General features: G+C 42.2%; 1 protein-coding gene across 2 annotated transcripts in view; it reads left to right on the top strand.

Moving 5' to 3' along the window:
* The first annotated feature begins 21,899 nt into the window (after positions 1 to 21,899).
* KBTBD12 (kelch repeat and BTB domain containing 12) overlaps positions 21,900 to 23,840 on the top strand; it is a 79,278-nt gene continuing 77,337 nt past the window's right edge. For both annotated transcript variants that reach the window (XM_055343330.1, XM_055343331.1), the window contains exon 1: positions 21,900 to 22,191. The gene's annotated coding sequence lies outside the window, so the exon portion shown is untranslated. The remainder of the gene's footprint in view (positions 22,192 to 23,840) is intronic.

Raw genomic sequence — 23,840 nt, forward strand, 5'->3', positions numbered from 1 at the left:
TACACACACGATGTATACACAATATATATACACACAACTTATATATAAATGTGTGTATATATATATATATATATACACACACATGTACACACACACAGAATACTATTCAGCCACAGAAAACAAGGAAATCTTGCCATTTGCAACAACATGATGGACTCTGAGGATATTACACTAAGTGAAGAAGGCAGAGAAAGACTAATACTGTATGGTATTTTTTTTAAAAAAAAATATTTTATTTATTTATTCATGAGAGACAGAGAGAGAGAGAGAGAGAGAGAGAGAGAGAGGCAGAGACACAGGCAGAGGGAGAAGCAGGCTCCATACAGGGAGCTGACATGGGACTCGATCCCAGGTCTCCAGGATCACACCCTGGGCTGAAGGCGGCGCTAAACCGCTGAGCCACCCGGGCTGCCCTGTATGATCTCCTTTTATGTGTAGTCTAAAAACAAAACAAGTCTCCAAACTTATAGAAAAAGAGAGATTAGACTTGTGTTCCCCAGAGGCAGAGGGCAGGGGGAGAGAGGATAGGAGAAGGTGGTGGAAAGTTAGAAACTTGTAATTTTAAGATGAATAAGTCCTGGGGACATGATGTACAACATGACAACTACAGCCAACACTGCCATGTAATATACAGGAAAGGTGTTAAGAGAGTATGTCCTAATGGTTTTCATCACAAGGGGAAATTATTTTCTTTTCTCTTTTTGCTTTCTCTTTTTATTGTGTCTCTATGAGATGACTGTTGCTGACTAAACTTATAGTAGTCACCATTTCACAAAATATGTAAGTCAAACAATGATGCTACAATGACCTAAACTGACACAGTGCTGTATGTCAGTTATACATCAATAAAACCAGGGAAGAGGGAAACAATTTTATAAACAGAAAAGTAAAATTACTATTTCAAAACTGTGACAAGAAGGGGGAGCGATCTCAGAGATATCTCTTGAATTTGACAATTCAACGCCTCACGTTCATCACAACAAGATTCATAGTAGGCAAGACACTGAGACAACCTAAGCATCCATCAAAGGGCGAATGGATCACAGAGATGTGGCACTCATACCAAAGAGTTCTATTCAGCCATGAGAAAGCAGGCAATGCTGTCCTTTGTGACAACATGGATGGACCTGGAGGACATGATGCTAAGGAGACAAGTCAGACAGAGAAAGACAAATACTGTATGATCTTACTGATATGTGGGATCTAAAAACCAGAACCCAGAGAAACAGTAAGTAGAGTGGCAGTCACAAGGGGCTGAAGTCCAGGGGAAGTTGGGAGATATTGGTGGAAGGTGGAAGCCTCCAGCTTGCGAGACTGAGTCCTGGAGAGCCAACATTCAGCATGGGGACTACAGCTTATAACACTGTGTTATGTACTTGAAACTTGAAATTTGCTAAGAAAGTAGATCCTAAGTGTTCTCACCACAAAAAAAATTATGTAGTTAGGGTATTATTTTCCTGCACTGTGATTTGCGAATTATGCCCAGGTGGAAGCCCAGGGTAAACGTGGAGGTCATCTCAAGGGCTTCCCTTGGCTCAGAGATCATGGCTCTAAGCTACTCACTGTCCAATGCCTGAGAAGTATTACTTAAGTTTTGTCCATTTTTTTAAAAAATATTTTATTTAGGGACACCTGGGTGGCTCAGCAGTTAAGCATCTGCCTTTGGCCCAAGGCATGATTCTGGGGTCCTAGGATCAAGTCTCATGTCAGGCTCCCTGCATGGAGCCTGCTTCTCCCTCTACCTGTGTCTTTGCCTCTCTCTCTCTCTCTCTCTCTCTCTCTTTAAGATTTTTTTAAATTCTTAAAAAAAGATTTATTTATTCATGAGAGACACAGAGAGAGAGGCAGAGACACAGGCAGAGGGAGAAGCTCCCTGAGGGGAGCCTGATGTGGAACTCAATCCCAGGACCCTGGGATCACAACCTGAGCCGAAGGCAGATGCTAAACCACTAAGCCACCCAGGTGTCCCAAGTTTTGTCCATTTTTAAAATAGTTGTTAGTGGTAGGAGGTTATATCTAATACCAGCTACTCCATCATGACCACAATGGAAGTCTGTTGAATAAGTAAATATCCACACGAAAATAGGAGAGCTCAAAGTTACCTACATAACTGAACACTGAAAACTAACTTCCTGGCTGTCTCCCTCTGGGCCATCCTATAGCTGAGCTTCTGTCTCAGGTCCCAGTCTCCTCTTTCTCACCAGCATGTCCTACAGCTGGTCCCATTCAAGATGACACGCTATCCTTTACCTCTCTTCTTCCATCCTGAGCCTTTCCTGAGACACAGGAATTACAAAACAGCCATTATTTGGAGATAAGTGAAATTCAAGGAAAAGCTCAAAAAGGTCTTGAAATACAAACACCATATAACATAATATGAAACAGAACAATGGCTTCTAAACATAGGAATGTATTCTATTGAAGACCAAATACAACATGAGAAATTAGAAACCCCTGAATAGCTGTTGACTTGTATTGCATTTTAACAAAACAGAAAATACTCTGGATAATATGCCCTAATAGAGGAACAGCAATGACAATTCAACACTCAAAACAGCTCTTCAATACAAAATATGAAAAACAGATCATATATATATATATATATCTTACACTTGAAGTGGTACTGAATGATGGCCCATTTCTAATCTCCAGCTGAGGTTAAATAGACAAATAAAAAGGCATGTTCCAGGGGACGCCTGGGTGGTTCAGTGGGTTAAGCATCTGCCTTCAGTTCAGGTCATGGTCCCAGAGTCCTGGGATTGAGCCCTGCACGGGGCTCCCTGCTCAGCTGGGAGACTGTTTCTCCCTCTGCTTCTGTCTTCCCCCAATCATGCTCTCTCTCTCTCTCTTTCTCTCTCTCAAAAGAATAGATCAAAATCTTAAAAAAAAAAAAAAAAGGCATGTTTCAGGTAGGCAGTCAGGAAGGTCCTAGACATATTCTGGGTACCTGCTGTAGCCAGTCAATACCGGGACTGAAGATTTATTACAAAGAATCTATAAGATGGAAATAAACATATAGACAATTGACAACATTAACAACCCATTCTATGCAACACTGGGCACATTACAGGTGCTTTAAAGTATTTTTGAATAAACATATATAACTCAAATCTTTAAGCATTCATTCAAAGACTTCCCTTCACAGGCCATGCTTAGATTCTTCCCTGGTTCCCTCTGTTGACCCAAGATCTTATCCACTCACCCTGTTTACTGTTTTTGAAAATTTGTTTAGCTTGGAAACCACTGTCGCATCTCTCCACAGCATTCTAGCCTCACATCTGGCTTTGGGGACCATCAGCTTGTTGAGTGCACTCACGCCTCCTAATGTTTCCACATGCTTTATTTTGGAAATTCGGTGCACTTTGGCTTTGAAACATGTGTACAGAGATTTTTAACATAAGAAGCCCGGCATGCATTGTTATTTTTAAATAAATGTATGCAACTGATAGATTTTGTGCTTCTTGGGTTTTGTTTTCCACAGCTAACTGGGCACACTCCCAGTTAGGAAAGGAGGTGGGCAAAACAGCTGCCACGTACAAGGGGACCCGCGGCTAAGAGACAGAGCTAATAACAAAGTCTGCTACTGTACTGACATCATGTTGCGGGAAGAGCAACCGTGTGAAGGTTTGAAAAACTAAGGTAGGGACGCCTGGGTGGCTCAGCGGTTGGACGTCTGCCTTTGGCTCAGGGAGTGAACCTGGGATCGGAATCAGGATCAAGTCCCACATCGGGCTACCTGCATGGAGCCTGCTTCTTTCTCCCTCTGCCTGTGTCTCTGCCTCTCTGTGTGTCTCTCATGAATAAATAAATAAAATCTTAAAAAAAAAAAGAAAGAAAGACTAAGGTATGAGACTTCCATACAAGACTTTTTAAAGGCTCAGAAAAATAAAAAAATTTATGAGGATATTAACACAAATATAGTATATTACATGAACTGTAACATTTATCTTAAACTATGCCTCATTCTAAGTCGAATGAATATTCAGGTGGTGGAGCTGGAAGAAATTTAGCATTTTTCTTTCTGGAAGGCAGTAATTTTGTTCTAATCTTAACTCTGCTTCCATGTAGCTGAGTGACCATAGTGAGTGGTTTCAAAAATCTGTTGTCTTAGTTTCCTTGTTTGAAACCAACAATTCTGCAGAATTTCATTATTGTGCCCTTCTTCCCTCCCTATCCTGTGCCCCTGCAAATCTCTGATTCTCAGGGAACGTAATCTTATTTGTTTCAGATACTTACGTTCTTTTAGCTAAGTGTTACGGATTGCAGTGAAAGAATGGTTGGTAGGAAGTATTTGTCACATGTCAAAGCTAATGCTTAGAGCACAGAAAGCAACCACCAAATGTCCCACTCAGTGTTCTGATTACACTGTCTTTGTTAAGCCTAACCTTTTAAATTTGGTTTTTGTTTTTTTAAGATTTTATTTATTTACTCATGAAAGACACAGAGAGAGACAGAGAGAGGCAGAGACACAGGCAGAGGGAGAAGCAGGCTCCATGCAGGGAGCCTGACGTGGGACTCGATCACAGGTCTCCAGGATCGCACCCCCGGCTGAAGGCGGCGCCAAACCGCTGAGCCACCCAGGCTGCCCTAAATTTGGTTTTAAGTCAGATGCTCTGGGGTTAGTCATATGATGAATTAATTCGTAAATGATGTGTTTCATGTTTTGGATGTCTCCACACGTACCCTCACATGGTCCAGTGTTGCCATAGCTGTTCTCTACAAGGAATATGCAGAGTTGTGCTAAATAATTAATTAGCATTTTCCTTAAAGTACTGAAATCACCAAAACAATTTTTTTTCACCAAAACAATTTGATAAAATCTATAAATTCACAATTCTTTCTGCTCAAACAAAGCATCACACTTCCCTACGGCTCTTCCAATCTTTACACACCTCTGAACACCCAATTTGCAAGCTATAACGAGATAACATAGTTACACATGTGATGTATTTTTTCTCATGTTGCACACTTTTCCTCTAGAACTATATAATCTTCATTTGCAATGGCCACAAAATATTTAATGGAGTTGATATAACAATTTTTTGTCAGCTTTATCTGTCTTCCACTGAAATAAATGAGTCAAGGCCTGTGATAAGCATGTTTTGTCTATTTTTCCTTATGTCTCCTTAGTTCATGCTTAATGAAAGATACTATGATTCAATGCACTGATAGGTGTAACTGTTGTATTTCCATGGTGGTCTGTGGCATGATAAGGTGCCAGCTTTTGTCTTGTTTAATACTTTGGGGCCTGAATTACACCTTGTTTTATACTAGGATTATGATTCCCCCTGACCCCCACTGTTTTTTTTTTGATGGTGTGTCTTTGTCTATGCTCTTTATTTATTTTTTAAAGTTGAAGTACAATTAACACACAGTGTTATATTAGTGATTACATAGTGATTCAACAATTCTGTATTTTACTCAGGGCTCATCATCATAAGTGTACTCTAAATCCCCTTCACCTACTTCATTGCTCCTCCCACCCACCTCTGGTAACCATCAGCTTGTTCTCTGTGTTTAAGAGTCTGTTTGTCTCTTTTTTCCTTTGTTTGTACATTCATTTTGTTTCTTAAATTCCAAGTATGGGCGAAATCTTGTGTTATTTGTCTTTCTCAGACTGACTTATTTCACTTAGCATATACCCTCTAGGTCCATCCATGTTGTTACAAATAGTTTGACTTTCTAGTTTGCTTTGTGATTCAATATGAAGAACTTTTTCTTCTAATGGGAGAATTACATTTACATTTATTAGTATGACATGTGTTTGGTCTTTATTTTGTCATATTTTATATGTTTTTCTGTTTTTAAATGCTGCATTGTAGAAATTCCTGGTCACTTTTTTCCCATTTTAACATTTTTGAAATTGGGATGTGTCTTACAGCTGAGGGGCCTCATGGTTTAACTGGCAACAGTGATGATTAAAATCATAGTGATCTTACAATTGATACAATCTTAAGGTCTAATAACATTTGGTATATATCTTAATATATATGTGATATATTTTCTCTATGTTTTATTGCAGTGCTTCATCTATTAAGGCAGATTTGTGCTCTGTTCTAGCAAATATCTCTACATTTATATGTTTATATAACACCTGTCATGTCATCTTTGTTTTGTCTAAAAAGTGAACAATAGAATTAGCTTCTGTTTCTTCTTCCTTAAAAAAAAAAAAGATTTTATTTATTTATTCATGAGAGACACAGAGAGAGAGAGAGGCAGAGACACAGGCAGAGGGAGAAGCAGGCTCCATGCAGGGAACCTGATGTGGGACTTGATCCCGGGTCTCCAGGATCACACCCTGGGCTGAAGGCAGGCACTAAACCACTGAGCCACCCGGGGATCCCTGTCTCTTCTTCCTTCACCTCTTCCTATCTTTTCCTACCCAATTTTAGTCAATAATACTGTTTTTCTTAATGTTCGTCTTTTTTATTCTTAAATATTCTTAAATTTGGACAACACGTTTGTCAGCATTAAAGGCAAGGCAATCCACAAGCTTATGCTATCTTATTTATACATTGCCAGGGCATATAACAATTACATAATGTACCATTTAGTTCTCTCTGTTTAACAAAACACCTCAGAATAGAGAGGCTTAAAGCAATGAACCTTCATTATTTGTCACAGTCCTGTGGGTTGGCCGAACAGCCAGCTCCTCAGGGCCAGTTTGGCGACATGGTCTAATTGAGGGACTGGCAGTAAGATTGGTCCTGAGGGGCCTCACTCAGGGGTCTGGCAGTGGCTGGATGTCAGCTGAGGCAACAGCTATACACCTCTAATCATCCAGTAAGCTAGTCTGGGCTTGTTCAGATGCAGCAGAAGCACTTCTGGCGGCAAGAGAGGCAAGTCCCAACACCCCAGCACTTTTCAAGTCTCCACTTGCACTTACACCTACTCTCACTCTATTGACCAAACAAGTCATGTGGCCAAGCCAGTTACAGAGTCAGTGTGGAAGAAAGGCCATTTTGCACTGTCTACCCCACACTCAATTCCATTCATCTTGTCCCCTTCTTTGCTTTTGCCTTATGTCTCTTGTCAAATATTTCCAGTGTTCAATCCTTTTGTGAACTTTCCTCTGCCATCTCTTGGTGGTTGGAGTGCATCGTCCAGTGGTTCCCTAAAGAAGGGCTCATGAACCTCCTTCTTCCAGCCTCCACAATGGCACTGTTTGTGCTGGCTACAGCCAGGGTCCGGGTTTGAAAAAGAGGAGGTCTACGTGGCTAGAATATACAGGCTGGGGGATCGGTCTGCTCATCTGGCCAAATTTCTATTCCTGGGCTGCTATATGTTATTCAAAGTCAGCTGCCAGCCCTCAGGTCTCATTGGATGCAGGCAGACTTTCATATCCAAGAGCCAGAACTCAGGGCTCAGATACCTTGAGTGGAATTTACATTCAGAAGGGGAGCTGGCATCATCACTCCCGGTCCTAGAGGGGGCCCTTCGCATGATGTGTCAGACTGGATTATTGTTCTAGCTATTTACTTGCTCCCCAGTTACAAGAGTAGACATCCACACCTGTTGCTATATAACTTCCACCCAGTAGGAGTCGGGTATACTTTCCTATCCTTTGACATGCTTTGGTTGAGGGGATGTTAGCAGATGAGATGCAAGCAAAGGCTTGAAAGTGCTTGCATGGTTGGGCTTGCTATCTTTGCCTCTGTCACAGCCATAGGAAGAACATTCCTGATGAGTCCTCTGGCCCAAAGAAGATGAGAGACACGTAACCAGAGATGCTCCAGTTGACTCACAGACTGGAAGTAGGAAGCAGAGCTGCCCCGTCTGCCACCTTAAGCAGGGCCACCTGCTGAGCCTGGATTGGATCAACCCAAAGCCAATCTGTGATAATAAATGAATATTGTTTTAAGTAAGTGAGTTTTGAGGTGGTTTGTTATGCAGCAATGTCATTATTGTGAACTAACTGATGCATGTCAGAATTTCATTCGTGAGTGTCAGTGTCCCTGGCAAAACCCTCAGAGGCCTCAATAAAGAAAGGTGACCTACTTTCTGGCTTGAGCCACCTCCCCTCCCAGGCTCAAGTTGGAACTTCTCCTCCCACAGCCACTGAAAGCTGATGATAGAATTCTACCCAAGGATTAGCCAGCCAGGAGCCACACAAATGATATGAGTTTCTCATATTCTCTGAGTTCTCTTATTCCTTACCACTCCCAGACTCGAAAGTATCTCCCACTCTTCACTCTCAGCACAGTGTTTAAGATTCAGGAGTCCTTTAATGCCTATTATTTGAATAAATTAATCAATGAATACATTAGAAGGTAATTTTCTGAAAGTGTCATGTGATTTAAAAGGTCCACCATTTACCATGTCTAATGCACTTAAATATACCACTGATATTATGAATAAATAAGCAAAGTTATATTTCAGTGGAATTTGATTTTGACTGCATTTTATTTAAAATCTAGCCTAATATTCTGACACTGACACACATTTTAGTGGGCTGCTGGGACCCTCTGACAAAAGTAGGGGTAAATTCCATTAAATTTCCTCTAGCCCTTCCAAAGCTGGTGTTAAGGGAAACTCGTTTGGCTTAAAAGGAAACCACCCCTTGCACCAATATACTTGCTTAATCACACAGCAGAATTAAAACTGGATTCTTTCCTGCTGTACTTCTCAGAACTTTTAATATGCTAATGCACATTGTAGAGCTCTGAGAGGGGAATTAGCAGGCAGCATTTCCTAAGCCAACTTGGCCCTGGAACCCTGAGAACTTTTTGTGCTTAGGGCATTTGTATGATTAATATCAGCCCATGGAACACAGTTTGAGAAATTCTGCTTTTTTCCAATGACCTACAAAGTAATAAATCATTTTGTCAGCTACACAGTTATATTTAAATCCCACCTTCCTGGCCCTAAATTGGCTACCCCTCCCCTCCTCAGTAACCTCTTTAAGGCTATAATACACTGGAGCAAATAAAGGATCAAGGCAGGGGGCGGGTAGGAAAGCACAAAACAGGTCAGAAATAATTACAGTGAAAACACTTTTTCAGTTGAACAAAGTCTCACAGGTCCATAAAAGAGTCCACGGTTATCTCGCTATTCACCCTACAACACTGAGTCTTTGAGCGAAGCTTGTGACTGGACCTGCCCTAATATGGAAAAGTTTTGAAAGGTTCCAGGGAAAGCTGTTTTTTTTTTTCCTGGCACCAACCAAGGTTACCAGACACCCTTTAACTCTTATTGGTAAAAAGCGGTATCTTGCATTTTACAACCTGATCATATGCTTACAGCGGCATATGGACTCACTTGGAGTATAACAAATTTGCCCAGGTTCAAAATTTAACAGACACCTGTCCTCCAAAGTCCCAGTACTTCTGTAGCAAGTTCCCAGAAACCAAAGATGACAAGTTATATACCACCAAAAACTACAGAAGTACTTCTGGTTAAATGGTATCCAAATAGAACACTATTTTCCCCAATTGTACTCTGTTTAGTTATTTCAAAACAAACAAACACAAAAATAAAAACAAGAATGAAAATGCCTCTAGTCCATTTGGCTCTCCAGAAGTCACTGGAACAGCATGCATGATCTTGTACTCACTTGGGTTGGGTTCTAAAGTCTGCATGTAGGGGTCTCCTGGGTGGCTCAGTGGTTTAAGCGTCTGCCTCTGGCTCAGGTCATGATCCCAGAGTTCTTGGGATTGAGCCTCGCATTGGGCCCCCTGCTCAGTGGGGAGCCTGCTTTTCTCTCTGCCCCTCCCTTTACCCCTCTCCCTGCTCATGCTTTCTCTCCCTCTCTCAAATAAATAAAATCTTAAAAAAATAAAGTCTGCATGTATGGAAAAATTAGTGATAGTCCAAATTGACTTTAAAAATCTTAAATTAAAAAAAAAAGAAATCTTAAAGTTTTTCTAAGGTGCATGACACATGGGATGTTCCCCTTAGTGAGATCCACCCTGGCCAAGAACTACAGGCATTTTTCATGAGGAAAGATATAATGCTACCAAAGGACATAATGGAAATCTGCAACAAATGGAAAGGCATGCCTGAATCTTGGACAAAATACTCAACATGATAAAATTATTTTGTTTCCCCAAATAATATATTGGGCTTTTTTGCAATTCTAAATAAAATTACAAAGTGCTTTTTCTTGGACACCTGCCAAAATGATGCTAAAATTGAAGAGAAAAAGTTACATAAGGATAGTCAAGAAAATATTGAAAACGAAGAGAAACTTATCCCAGCATGAGTTAAATAAGAACATTACAAAGCTAGGAGAATTAAAACATTATGTTACTGTGACAGGACAAACAGACAGCCCGGTAGGAAAAAAGAGAGTACAGAAATGGACACAAGTAAATAAGGAAATTTGATATAGGAGAAAGTTAGAATTTCAAACCAGAACACTCCAGATGGAGTGATCAATAAATAGAATTGGAATAACTAACTCAACACTTGGGAAAAAATAATAATAAATCTGGATCCCCACGTCATTCTTGACACCAAAATAAATCCCAAATGGGTCACAAATTTAAGGATTTTAAATAGACAAAGCCATAAACACACTAGAAGAAATATTGGTGCATTTTTAAAAAATAATCTTGGGATTGGGAAAAACATTTCTAACAATATTGCAAAACCCAGAAAACAAAATAACTTTTAAGAACTCCATGAAGTTGAAAGACAAAAGGGGAGGGGGAGAATATTTGTAATGTATTACAGGAAAAAAAATAATGTTTAACATCATTTCTATCTCAAGCCAATAATAAAATAAAGTAAACCCATAAAAGGAAAATAGGCAAGGTAATTGGACAAGAAAAGTTACAAAAGAATACAGATGAACAGTAATCATATGCAAAGATGTTTAACTTTATTAACAATACAAAGCAAAAATAAACTCAGAATAATAATTCTCACCTAACAGAATAGCGCAGATGAAAGACCACAAAGTCTGGAGCTGGCCAAGATGCAGATGTTGGGTGGTCTCACACTCTGTGCATGCAGGCTGCTGGGAAAAACTCTGAGTGTAAGAGCACACCTTAAAAATATCCAATCAGAAAAGGACAGTTTCTTTAACAAATGGTGTTGGGGAAACTAGATAATAATATGCAAAGAAAGAAACAACCTTCTTACGCCATACACAAAAATAAATTCAAAATGGAATAAAGATCTAAATGTGAGACCTGAAATCATAAAAACCCTAGAAGAGAACACAGGCAGTAACTTCTTTGACATCAACCACAGAAGCTTTTTTTCTATATATATCTCCTAGCAAGAGAAACAAAAGCAAAAATACACTATTGGGACTACATCATTAAAAGCTTCTGCACACTGAAGGTAACAATCAACAAAGCTAAAAAATCTATGGAATGGGAGAAGATATTTGCAAATGACATATCCAATAAAGGGTTCGTATCCAAAACATATAAAGAACTTATATAACTCAACACCCCCAAAATAAATAATCCAATTTTAAAATGGGCAGAAGACATGAACAGACATTTCTCCAAAGAAGACATCCAGATGACTAATAAACACATGAAAAGATGCTCATCGTCACTCATCATCAGGGAAATGCAAATCAAAACTACAATGAGATGTCACCTCACACCTGTCAGAATGGCTAAAATCAACAACACAAAGGAAACAACAGGTGTTGGTGAGGATCTGGAGAAAAAGGAACCCTCGTGCTCTGTGGGTGGGAATGCAAACTGGGGCAGCCACTGTGGAAAACAGTATGGAGGTTCCTCAAAAAGTTAAAAATACAACTACTCTACTCTAAAAATACAATCCAGCAATCATATTATTGCATATTTACCCAAAGAATACAAAAACGCTAATTCAAAGGGATACACACACCCCTATACTTATAGCAGCATTATTTATAACAGTCAAACTATGGAAGTAGCTCAAGTGTCCATCAATTAATAAATGGGTAAAGAAGATGTGGTGTGTGCATATACGTATATATGCCATTATATATGTATGTGTATATTCCACTACATGTATATATTAGAATATTACTCAGCCATAAAAAAGAATGAAATCTTGCCATTTGCCATGACATGGATGGAGCTAGACAGTATAATGTTAAGTGAAATAAGTCAATCATAGAAAACCAAATACTATATGCTTTCACTCATATGTGGAATTTAAGACACAAAACAAACAAGCAAAGGGGAAAAAAAAAGAATGGAGCAAACCAAAAAACAGTCTCCTTAACTATAGAGAACACAATGATGGTTAGCAGAGGTGAGTTGAGTGGGAAATGGGTGAAATAGGTGATAGGGATTAAGAAGTGGATTTGTGATGAGCATCGGGTGATATACAGAATATATTATACACCTAAAACTGACATTACCCCATGTATTAACTAGCTGGAATTAAAATTAAAACTTAAAAAAAAAAAACTATAAAAAAGTGTAAAACCAAGAAAAGTATGTACATCTTTTGCCCAAGAAATCCTACTTCTAAGAATACATCAGAAGAAGAAAATTATTAGAAGCTCAAAAGCTGGATGTAAAAGGAAATTCGTCACCATATTTATAAGAGAACAGAAAAAAAAAGGAAAGATCCGAAGTGGTATGAAATCAGTGAGAAGCAGTTATGTAAATTACACTCCATGCACTGTACCATGCAGACACCAGAAGTGATGGTCTATGTTATTGACTATCTATCAGCTATGATTGACTGATATGATTGACTATGTCTATCAGCTGTCAAAGCATCAAACCAAGTTACAGAAAAGGAAGTTTCCTTTTGGCAAACAGTGTGTACATTTATCAAAACAAGTACATGGTGCTGTTGTCTAGAACAATGCTTATCAAAAGGCTTTTGTTATTGTTATTCCTTGGGGTATAGTTTCAATTAGTTTACTATGTTTAATAAAATTTTCTATAACCGATGTTTCAAAAGAGAAAAAAGTTATGACCAGATGGGCAATGAAAGCCAAGAATTGTTTGTTTGTTTTTTTTATAATTATTTATTTATGATAGTCATACAGAGAGAGAGAGAGAGAGAGGCAGAGACATAGGCAGAGGGAGAAGCAGGCTCCATGCACTGGGAGCCTGACGTGGGATTCGATCCCGGGTCTCCAGGATCGCGCCCTGGGCCAAAGGCAGGCGCCAAACCGCCGCGCCACCCAGCGATCCCCAAGAATTGTTTTTAATGTCATAAAGGGGCATTTGCCCTTGCTCGTGGTAAAGCATATTCTAAAGATGTAACCATTAGAACAGGATGGTAAAGCTACAAGTGCCAGCAGAAATTTGAAATGCAGAGAGCTAACAGAATATCGAGAAAGTGACCCAGTTACAGAGGGAAGTTTAGTTTACAATTAAAATAACACTTCAAATTAGTAAGAAAGAGATGAGGGATCCCTGGGTGGCGCAGCGGTTTAGCGCCTGCCTTTGGCCCAGGGCGCGATCCTGGAGACCCGGGATCGAATCCCATGTCGGGCTCCCAGTGCATGGAGCCTGCTTCTCCCTCTGCCTATGTCTCTGCCTCTCTCTCTCTCTCTCTCTCTCTCTCTCTGTGTGTGTGTGTGACTATCATAAATAAATAAAATAAAAAAAGAAAGAGATGAGTTATGTGTAAATGGTGGTGGAGAAAGTACTGCATCATTGAGGGTAGAGGGACTCCCCTTTCACCATGATTGATCCCAGATGCCTTAAAATTTAAGTGTAAAAAACAAAGACGAAAGACAACTAGAAAACATAACAGGAGGATGTTTTTATATTCTTTAGGTGTGAATGTTGGTGGAAGGGTCTTCTAAGTATATAAATCCCAGAGACCCAGAAAAAGAGAAGATGGATGAATTCAATCACAGAACAAATTTAAATTCCTACAGTGAAGAGGATCCCTGAGTGGCTCAGTGGTTTGGAGCCTGCCTTCGGCCCAGGGTGTGATCCTGGAGTCCTAGGATCAAGTCCCATGTTGGGCTCCCTGCATGGAGCCTGCTTCTCCCTCTGTCTGTGTCTCTGTCTCTCTCTCCCTCTCTCTGTATATCTCATGAATAAATAAATAAAATCTTTAAAAAAAATTCCTACAGTGAAATGTACCTTAAACAAAGCTCAAACACAAATCTCACACAAAAGAAAAACATAGTATTTACTATTAATACTACAAATTTTGTCTACAAAGATATAACCAACATATTAACTGTGGTGATCTTTATTTCCTTCTTCATAATGTTTTGCATTTTCTTGATTTTTGTTATTGAATATACTATAGGGGCAGAGGGAGAGGGAGAAGTAGACTCCCCATTGAGTAGGGAGCCTGACCCAGGGCTCTATCCTAGGACCCTGAGATCATGACCCAAGCCAAAGGCAGACATTCAACTAACTGAGCCACCCAGGTGCTCCCCCTGCAAAAAAAAAAAAAAAAACCTTTTTAAAAACTAGTATTCTCGCAACTGTTTTGTATGTTTGAAATTCTTTCAAAATAAAAGGAGAAGGAAAAAGATCCCCAAGACAGGAGAGCCAGTAGGATGAAAGATGCTAAAGGAACTCAGATCTGGTAAGTCTGATGGGCAAGTGTTGCAATTGATAAAAAGTGGATTATGATCATTATTGACTGACAAACTTGAACTTGATCCTTGGAAAAATTCTGGAATGTATTTTCAAATGTATGGACTATGAACATTTAAGACTGTGGTCTCTAGCAGTCAATATGAACTCACCCACAAAGTAAACACATGCAAATTAGATCAAATTAACCTCATTTTCTTTTGTAAAATAAGTTAAAGAAATGATCATCTGCACAGTGTATCCTGATTTTGCCAAGTTATTGACTAAGTTGTGTATAATATCTTCATGGATAAGAAGACAATACAACCTTTGCAGGCATTTTTACAGCAACCTGAACACCACCACTCCCAACATAGACTGAATCTGCTTGGGGGCGAGTGGGGTGGTGGTCTAGTTTCTTAGGACTATTGTAACAAAGCACCACACGCTGGTACCAGCATGAAATTCATCTCACAGTACTGGGGGCTGGAAGTCTGAAAGTAAGGTGATGGCAGGGGCAGCAGCTTCTTTCTAAGGGCTGGGAAGGAAAGGTCTATTCCAGTCCTCTTTTCTTGCTTTGTAGATGGCCAACTTCACTTTCACAGGTGACCACCCTATATGCATGTCTGTCTCCAAGTCTCCCCTTTTGATAAGGACACCGATCATATTGGTTTGGGACCCACACTCATGACCTCATTTTAACTTGATTACCTCTGTATAGACTCCATCCCAAATAAGGTCACATTCTGAGTTGCCAGGGAATTAGGACTCCCACATATGCATTGAAGGGACACAATTCAACCTGTAACAGTAGAGGTGGTGGGGCATCTCTAGCAAAGTGCCACAAAGCCTTGCTCTGTTAAACTCTACCAAGAAAAGACAACAGGAGACCCTCTCTTCACACCTGGAGACTATCCAAAGACACAAAGGTCAAATAATCAGTAGAATGATGAAGCAGCTGGTGTAACAGGTATGGAATTAGGGGGTGGGGTTCCGTGGCCAGATCCCTCACCAGCCGGTGGCACTACCCTGTCATTCTCCACACACGCTCTTGGGGGGCATGTGGATTAAATGAGAACTGGGCAAGAGGCATTACACAAACTGCAAGACTCACGTGACACCACTGGCACCATCACCCGCTGGAAGACAGAGTCAGAGCCCCAGCAGCAGGAGCGCCAGGAGCGATGGAAGAGATCATCAACATACATGAGCAACAGCACTCTGTCATTTCCTCTACAGCTGTCTCCAGTGGGTCTGAGAGATGGGGACGTGTTTCTGCCACTTTGGTTTCTGGCTCCTTCCCACCTCCCTGCCTTGATTCCATAACCTTCCACCTCTGATACTTGGAGTCTCCTCCTTCCCAGGGGTATCTCTCAGTTTTTGCCTTTAATAGACTTTTTTTTTTTTTGCCTTTAATAGACTTAAAGCTTCTATCTAAACATATTCTTAACTTGCTCTGAGGTCCTCTTCCACCCAGTCACTGTTTCCCAGGTATGCCCCACACAAGTCTCAGCATGCATCATACACAGACCCATATTCACATCGTAGATCCAGAGTCAAGAACGTGTAGGAAATGCTTTGCATTTTTACTGCAGGATTCATCAGAACCTTTAATTCTGCATTCTGATTCTCCAACAAGGGATATGGAACACAGAATTTCCCAAATTGTTCTTAGAACTCCATTTTCCAAACATCTGGAGGGACTAATGTCCTGCTTTCATAAGTTCTGGTTTGCACTCAGTGTCTCTGCTTCAAGTTGGTCCACAACAGACAGCTACCCACCAAAATCCTTTTTCCAGTCTTTTTTGACATGGAACTAGACCTCACTTCCCACCCTTCCTCAAAGCTAGGTGTGACCATGCGCCCTCAGCCTTTCCAATGGGATGTAAGCAGGTGTGAGATTTGCTCCTCCTGGGCCCAACCCACAAACCTGCTGTGTACCTCTTTCCACATCCTTTCCCTTTTGGCTGGCCTGGAGATGAACACCTGGGGGCCCTCAGTAGGGCCACTGTCAGTCAGAGTCCCTGAACCACTAGATGAAGGACAGCTACTGTGATGGTCTGAATACCTGCCTCAGGCTTTGCATAAGCAAAATATCTTTTCTATTATGTTAAGCCATGAAATGTTGAGGCCTGTTAGATTGTAGCCTCACTGACACTGCCCCATTTGCTTCTTTACTCCCTGTAATTCTGCATGAAAGAAAAAGAAACTTGCTTTTTTCTGTAGGGAACTATCATTCAAATTCTTTGTTAGAGCAGCCAAACCTATATACCTTAATTTATGCAGTACATAAATAGTGGTCACGGCATAATAATACAACAGACAATAATAATAATTAGCCATACCTGTGTTAATAAACTACTTGGAGTCTGCTTAAAAAGCAAGATTTGATTATTCACATAGTCAGGATTTAAGGATTTCATTGCTGGGGAAAATGAAATAATCTTGGTATAGAGAGAGAAATGTGGCTTCCAGAAAGTTCATGATCTTTCAAAAACCCTCAGATCTATTAGATTTGGTGCATAGCCTTGAACACCTGCAGGTTGAAGGCTGCACATGTGAGCATGGTTTACCGTCATAGCAGTGGGAAAACATGGCTTGGTAGATAGATAACTCCCTTCCCCATGCTTCCCCGTGATGGATTCTGAAAGTGGAAGAGCCTTCAAAAGAAGTACAGTCCATACCTCTGCCTCAAGACAGGATACAATAAATATTATCAGGAAGAAATGGCTTTCTGTCCCATTTTCATGATCTTTGGGGAAAGGAGTTTCCAGCCTCATCAGGGCAAATGAAGTTGAGTTACTTGATAGTTTATCAAAGCCCTTTTCACATCTGATCCTTCTCCTAGTTCATCCTCCTAAAACTTGGGTGTGAGGTAGGTGCATTATCACTTTGCCTGTTAAACTCCCAGAGCTGAGTTACAGGAGGCCAGGAAGTCTTCAGGAGCAGTGCCAGGTTAGGATACCAGGTGTCTCAGCCCCGCCCCACTCTCCTGTCACTTATCAGCTCTGCCTCCTGGTCACCCAAATCAGTAAATGTTCCCTGACCATCTGTTCTATGGGGCCTGAGGCAGGCATGAGAATGCACCACAAAGGTGAACAGGACAAAGCCCTTGGTCTCTAGAAGCCTTCGGGCTTGATGGGAAACTACAACAGGTGTGTGCACCTGCTACAATACGAAGCTCTGTAGGCTGAGCACCACATGACAGCCACAGGCAATAATGCCCTGAGCCCTTCAGACCAAAACAGACAATAAAGATATAAAAATGAAGCGCTGCAACTGCTGGAACCCCTGACCCCCCCACACCCACAAGTGCTGGGCACGAAAACCCTGCCTGCCCCCCATACTTACCTCTGGCTCTGTCAGGTGGTGGTGGCCTAGCTTCCCACAGCCCACAAACCTGAAAATGATGGAGGTGTGGCAACATGCCTCCCAACCCAACCCTCCAACTCTAAGAACTAAAAAGTACAAAAAATTGTTTTTCTTGAAGTTCTGTCCCTTAGACGCTCTCAAAGCCAGGGTGTGGATTGGTGACCTGGCTTCCATTAGTCAGAGGCACCCACAGGACACCTGGAGGTAGAGGTGAGTCAAGTCACCCAAAGGTGAATCAAAGACCTCTGACAGCTCTGTGAAGGGAGAGTGTGAGGCAGCTGTGGAAGTTTCTGAAGTCCATCTCTTCACCCAGCAGAGCAGCAGGGATAGGGGCATTTCTTCTATTGCCCTGAGATACAGTGCCCCCAGTGCTCTCACATCCAAGCCTGGTTCAGGGGCATCCCACACTAGCCAGACTGAATCCCACCCAGTACCTTCAACAAACTGCTCTGACCCACTTGCTGGTTCACTCCCTAATGATTTTTAAAAAAAATTTTTTTAAAGATGTTATTTATTCACCCATGAGAGACACACAGAGAGAGACAGAGACACAGGCAGAGGGAGAAGCAGGCTCCACCCAGGGAGCCCGATGTGGGACTCCATCCCGGGTCACCAGGATCAGGCCCTGGGCTGAAGGTGGCACTAAACGGCTGAGCCACCGGGCTGGGCTGCCCCTCCCTAATGATTTTTGAGCACTGCCTTTGTGCCAGGCACTTTTCCAGGTGCTGAGGATCCAGCCATGAACAAGAAAGACTAACATTCAGGATGGGAAGAGAACCAGCTACAGACAAAAGACTTGGTAGTGATAATTTTAGTTCCTGTTTCTTATCTCTCTTTTTCAAATTGCTCTCATTGCTTGCTGAAACTAAAGTTGAAAGAATCCCTAGGCTCCCTGCATCCCATCCCCCATAGAGTGACAAACCACTTCTGCTGCTGCTCATGCTTCTGCACCAGACTTTGGGTGTGTCAAGTCCTCTATTTCCACAGTCCACAAACTACAGTGTGAGTGAAATACTACTTTACTAGGGTCAATACTAATAGTTGAAGTTCCCTGCCACCAGGATGGCCAAGCCTTCCCTTTCCCCAGAGTTGCATCTGAGTTTGGGGGGGGCAAGGATATCTAACCAACACACTGGAGTCAGGCTAAGGGGCAAGCCTTCCCATACTCAATGGCTGTCCTCTGTCTGCATTGCCCCTAGGTCTTTGGTCTTGCAAGAGTCTCCATGTACCTCTCTGCAGGGGCCTCTCTGTCAGTGCCTCTGGCCTCACTGGGCCCTGGGTGAGTACGCAAGCCTCTCGAATGGTTACCTGAAGCCGTCACTGGCCAAGACACTATGGAATCATTTCCTCTCTTTGGGTTCTGGCTGCCAAACTACCCCATACTTAGTTCGGCTGAACAGGGCATGGGTCTTCTTCCTTATTATCTCTCCTCCAGAGACCCCCTTTTCTCAGCTGGGGAAAGAGGTATGGATAGAAGATCATTGCTGTAATTTTGGTTTCCTCCCAAATGTATTACACATACCAATAATTCATTCCTGTTTTGAAAGAGCCAAGGCTTCTGGAATCAGAAGAGAGTATTTCTTCTGTTCCCCACCTGCCAGGTTTTCTGAGGTCCTGATTTTTCCACACCCCGCTCCTCAGAGGCAATGAGCTAGAGCAGCTGCAACTTTGAAATGGCACAGAGAAGCAAAGCATCATAAGGAAATATATGCCGAAGGAAGGAGGGTGGGAAGAAAGATAATATTTCAAAAATATCACTCCATAGATAAGATGTAGCAGAAGTACAGCAGGAGAGCAAGAATGAAGACAAGCTGATTCCACTAGTGTGTATCCATTTGTCATTCTGTGGCAGGCTGTTTTGGGGTTGAATTAAGTTTGAAATGATCAGGTTGGTTGTTCATTTTTTCACTTAGAAGCCTGGTTGCCAAGCCAAGTGATAGATAATAGTTCAGGATATGAACCAGTATGCTGTGTTGGGAATAGTTCCGAGATGTGTATTTTTCCTTTAAAAGGTGGAGATGTCATGGGGCAGGAATGGATATGTGGAGAGAAAAGTGACTTCTTTATCAAGGAAAAGCTGCCCGGAGGCAAATCACAATAAAAGGGAGCCAGACATGGGGTAGATTAGCTTCAAGGCGGCGGGAGGAGGACTACATTAAACCAAAATGGCAAAATACACCCGAAGGAATACAGGAAAGCAACTCAACATTGTAAGAAAATGAAGGCTGAAAAAGAAGCAGTAAGCCACTACTGAGTAAAGTACATATTTATGTATAATCTATTCAAAAAGCATGTGCCTTAAAACAAGTTTTTGGCATATCAGTATATTTGACAATATTAATCCTTCATTAATATCTGGCAAATCATCTGAGAATCCGCTAAACTCCCCAAGAGCTCAGCTTCCAACTTAGCCTCTCCACCCACAGGAAGCCTTAGCTCTTGACGTGTGTTTCACTTCCTCTAGAAAAGGTGAAATAAAGTAGCCACATGGGAAATCAAACATAGTCTTCAGAGCAAGCTGAGAAAGATTCATTAGCTTAGCACAATCATCTGGTAAACCAAACCAGAAGCAGGAAAAGAATCAGGTGTAGAAGGACTTAAAGTGGGCTAAACAGATCAGCTGTTTGTGGGAAAGGGAGAGAGGAGTTTTATCAAACAACTGTAATATGTACATGTAAACATAAATGCATGCAAGGACTGACATAAGCTTCTAAAATGCTTTAAGGAATTTTACCAACATGGAATGTGTTTTGTTTTAAATATGGTATGTGTGTATACACACATGCACATGTACATGCACAATGGAATGCTATTCAACTTTAAAAAGGAATGAAATACTGATACATACCATGATGTGGATAAATCTTGAGGACATCATGCTAACTAAAATAAGCCAGACACATATGGACAAATACTGTATGATTCTACTTATATGAAGCATCTGAAGGAAGCAAAGTCATAGAGACAGAAATTGGAATAGAAGTCTCCAGGTGCTGGGGGAAGAGGCAAACCAGGGGAGCAAAGAGAGTTATTATTTAATGCCTACAAAGTTTCTATTTGAGAAACTGTTGTTTTCTTTCTGATGACAAAATTCTGGAAATGGGTAGTAGGGATGGCTGCACACCATTGTGGATGTATTTAATGCCACTGAATCATACACTTAAAAATTGGTAAAATTTTATGTTTATTTAACCACAATTTAAATTTTTAAAAGAAGAGGAAAGAGGAAAATTAGTACAAAGTGCAATCTGGGAAAGAATTGCCTGTTTCCTGCTCTGAAGATGGAGGAAAGGGCCGTGAGTTGCAGAATGAGTACAGTTCATAGAAGCTGGAAAGGCAAGGAAACAGATCTCCCCTAGGGCCTCCAAGAAAAGAAGGGGGGGAGCAGCCCTGCAGACACTTTGTTTTTACCCCAGGGACACTCTTTTTGGACTTCTGACCTCCAGAATATAAGAAATAAACTTGTATAAGATAACAATTTTGTGTTATCTGACCTAATAGCACAGCCTTACCCACACAGATGTTGTTCCACTTCCCTCCAAGGAACATTCCTCTTCCCTGCACCATCCCACACCTGGGCATAACGAATCAGTCTTTTCCCAGGTTTTCGGGGACCTCCCACCTAAGGCCAAAGGTGATGGAGCTGCTGAGTTTTCCAGGTAGACTTGCCAGCACCCACATTCACTTAAAAGTGAAGTGACCGTGCAGTATTTGGGGCATATACTTAAAGACTGTCGGTTACTTACCTGAAATTTGTATTTACTTTCAGTAAATTTCACTTTCAGTGAGCCCACACATACTGGGTTTTGGTCATTTTGTATTTTTTTTTAATTAGGGGTGCAGATATGTCATTTATCAAAATCCAACTTCTATATTCTCTTTAAAAGAGCTCCTTGCCGGCTCCAACTAGACCTCCAGACGCCCTGGCCCGCCGGCCGCTCTGCGCCTGCGCCCGCACCCTGGGCCTTCCCTGGGGCCCGCTCGGACGACCCGCGCAGGCGCAGAGCCGACTGCCGTCGCGGGGGCCCGCTCGGACGACCCGCGCAGGCGCAGAGCGGCCGCATCCTGGGCTCCCAGGCGGGCGCCGAGGGCCCGCACCTGTCGCTGCAGGGGAGCTGCCAGCGCCCTCCCCGCCCCCCCGCGCGGCCCGGGCCCTCGGCCCCCGGCTGGCGCAGCGCGCTCTATTTATATCGCTGGGCCCAGACAGGCCCATATTGGGCAGTGCCCGCCGGCCCAGCCCGCTCGCTGCCCTGCCCCGCCCCGGCCGGCCCGGTCTGCGCGGCCACCGGGCCAGGTCACGGCGCCATCGCTGCGGCCTCTGCGGAGCGGTGGGGCCGTGCCTCGAGCCGGGGATCAGCAGCTAGTAAGTACGGTGACCGAGGAGACGCGGGCCCCTGTCGAGGGCCTTGTCTGAGCCCTGGGGCCAGGCCAGTGGGGCGGCCTCCCGGCCCTCAGCACTTGCTGGCCCACTGCGCTTCCCTCCCTGGTCCTGGGGCCCGGCTCCTGCCTGCCCAGCCCTGCCCAGCCCTGCCCAGCCCAGCAGTGCCTTCCTTCTAGAGACCATCCTCGCCCAGCCAGGGGTCCCCTCTCTCCCTAACGTGGCAGTATTCACTGCCGTAGCCTCATCTGCATTAACGCTTGCCTCCTTCCCTAGACTGTAAGCTCCATATAGGTAGGAAGGCCGTGTCTCTCCGTTCCTGGCCTCAGCCCCGGGCCTTGAGTGGGGCCTGGCGCTTTAAAAAGCTTCAGTAAGCATCGAAAGTATCCCCAGGCAGCTCCCTTAACTTAAAAGCCAGGAATATAATTGCCTTGCATTTCCCCCCTACTTGATTCCTAAGAGGAACTAATGAGCTACTGTATAATGCATGTTAAAGCACTTTGCAAAGTATAAAGCACCCTGAGAATGCAAAACAGTGTGAATGCCTCAAAGGAAAGCAAAAAGGAAACTTGTCTTATTGAGCTTTATCATTTATAAGCCTGGCCGTTATGAAACACCTAGTGTGGGGGATGGATTATTACTATTAAATGAATCCGTGTTTTTCCATACTAGTGGGAAACTCAGTGCATTTAGGGTGGTGGGATTCTGGGCCATTTTCTACCAGTGTCTGTGCAATATGTGATAAGTAAAATAAGATGTGGGAATGGAATGGTGAAAACCAGAGGTCACAAATAAATGGCTGTAGGGTAACTAAAAAGGCAGGGGGAGAAAAGCAAGAGCATGAGAAGATTTATAAATGAGGACTGACACTCAGGTCTCACTGCAGGATAATGGGGGCTGGAGAAAGGAGAAAAGAGAATAGATGTGCCATCTGAGAGGTGGCAACCGTGGGCTCAGGTCATGCACATTTGTCACCATGGGAATTAATGGTCCACTGTTGCCACACCCTCCATTTTTTTCGGTAGATGCTACCGTGTGTCAGTTTTGATAATTACTTAAAAAAAAAAAAAAAGTCTGTGAGCAGCCAGTTTGTGATCTCTGGCTTCAGTTCCCTAAAAATTGGGGCCTAATTCCTGAGAGCACATGGTGACTGGGAATTAACTTTGAAAGTAGAAGTGAGAAGTGGGTGTCACAGTGCATCAAGCTACAGGCAAAGAAGTCAACATAAGGGTTCTGGGTGATTTGTTTGACTTGGGAAAAATAGCAACTTGAAGAGTCAAGCACAACTTTTAAATGTAGAAAAACTCAAGAGCGTGGTTTATTAACATGTATAAAACGAGAAGAAAAAAGTTATCATGAACTTGTAATTTAGGACTAAACAAAACATTTAATTGCACAGACCTTATTTAGCAGCTCCAATGTAGCAGGCATCATCACAGAAGATGTTAAGAATATGGAAATGATTAAAACATGAGCCCCCTACCCTCAATGTGTTCATCATTGAAAGGGGAGGCAGGCAGATGCAACAATCACTATGTTCAAGGTATAAGCAAGGAAGAGCAGAGAAGGTTTCATGGGGAAAGTGATGTATGAGCTGAATTTTTTTTTTAAAGATTTTATTTATTTAGTCATGA

The sequence above is a fragment of the Nyctereutes procyonoides genome, unplaced genomic scaffold (assembly GCF_905146905.1).
Source record: "Nyctereutes procyonoides isolate TBG_1078 unplaced genomic scaffold, NYPRO_anot_genome, whole genome shotgun sequence".
Taxonomy (NCBI): domain Eukaryota; kingdom Metazoa; phylum Chordata; class Mammalia; order Carnivora; family Canidae; genus Nyctereutes; species Nyctereutes procyonoides.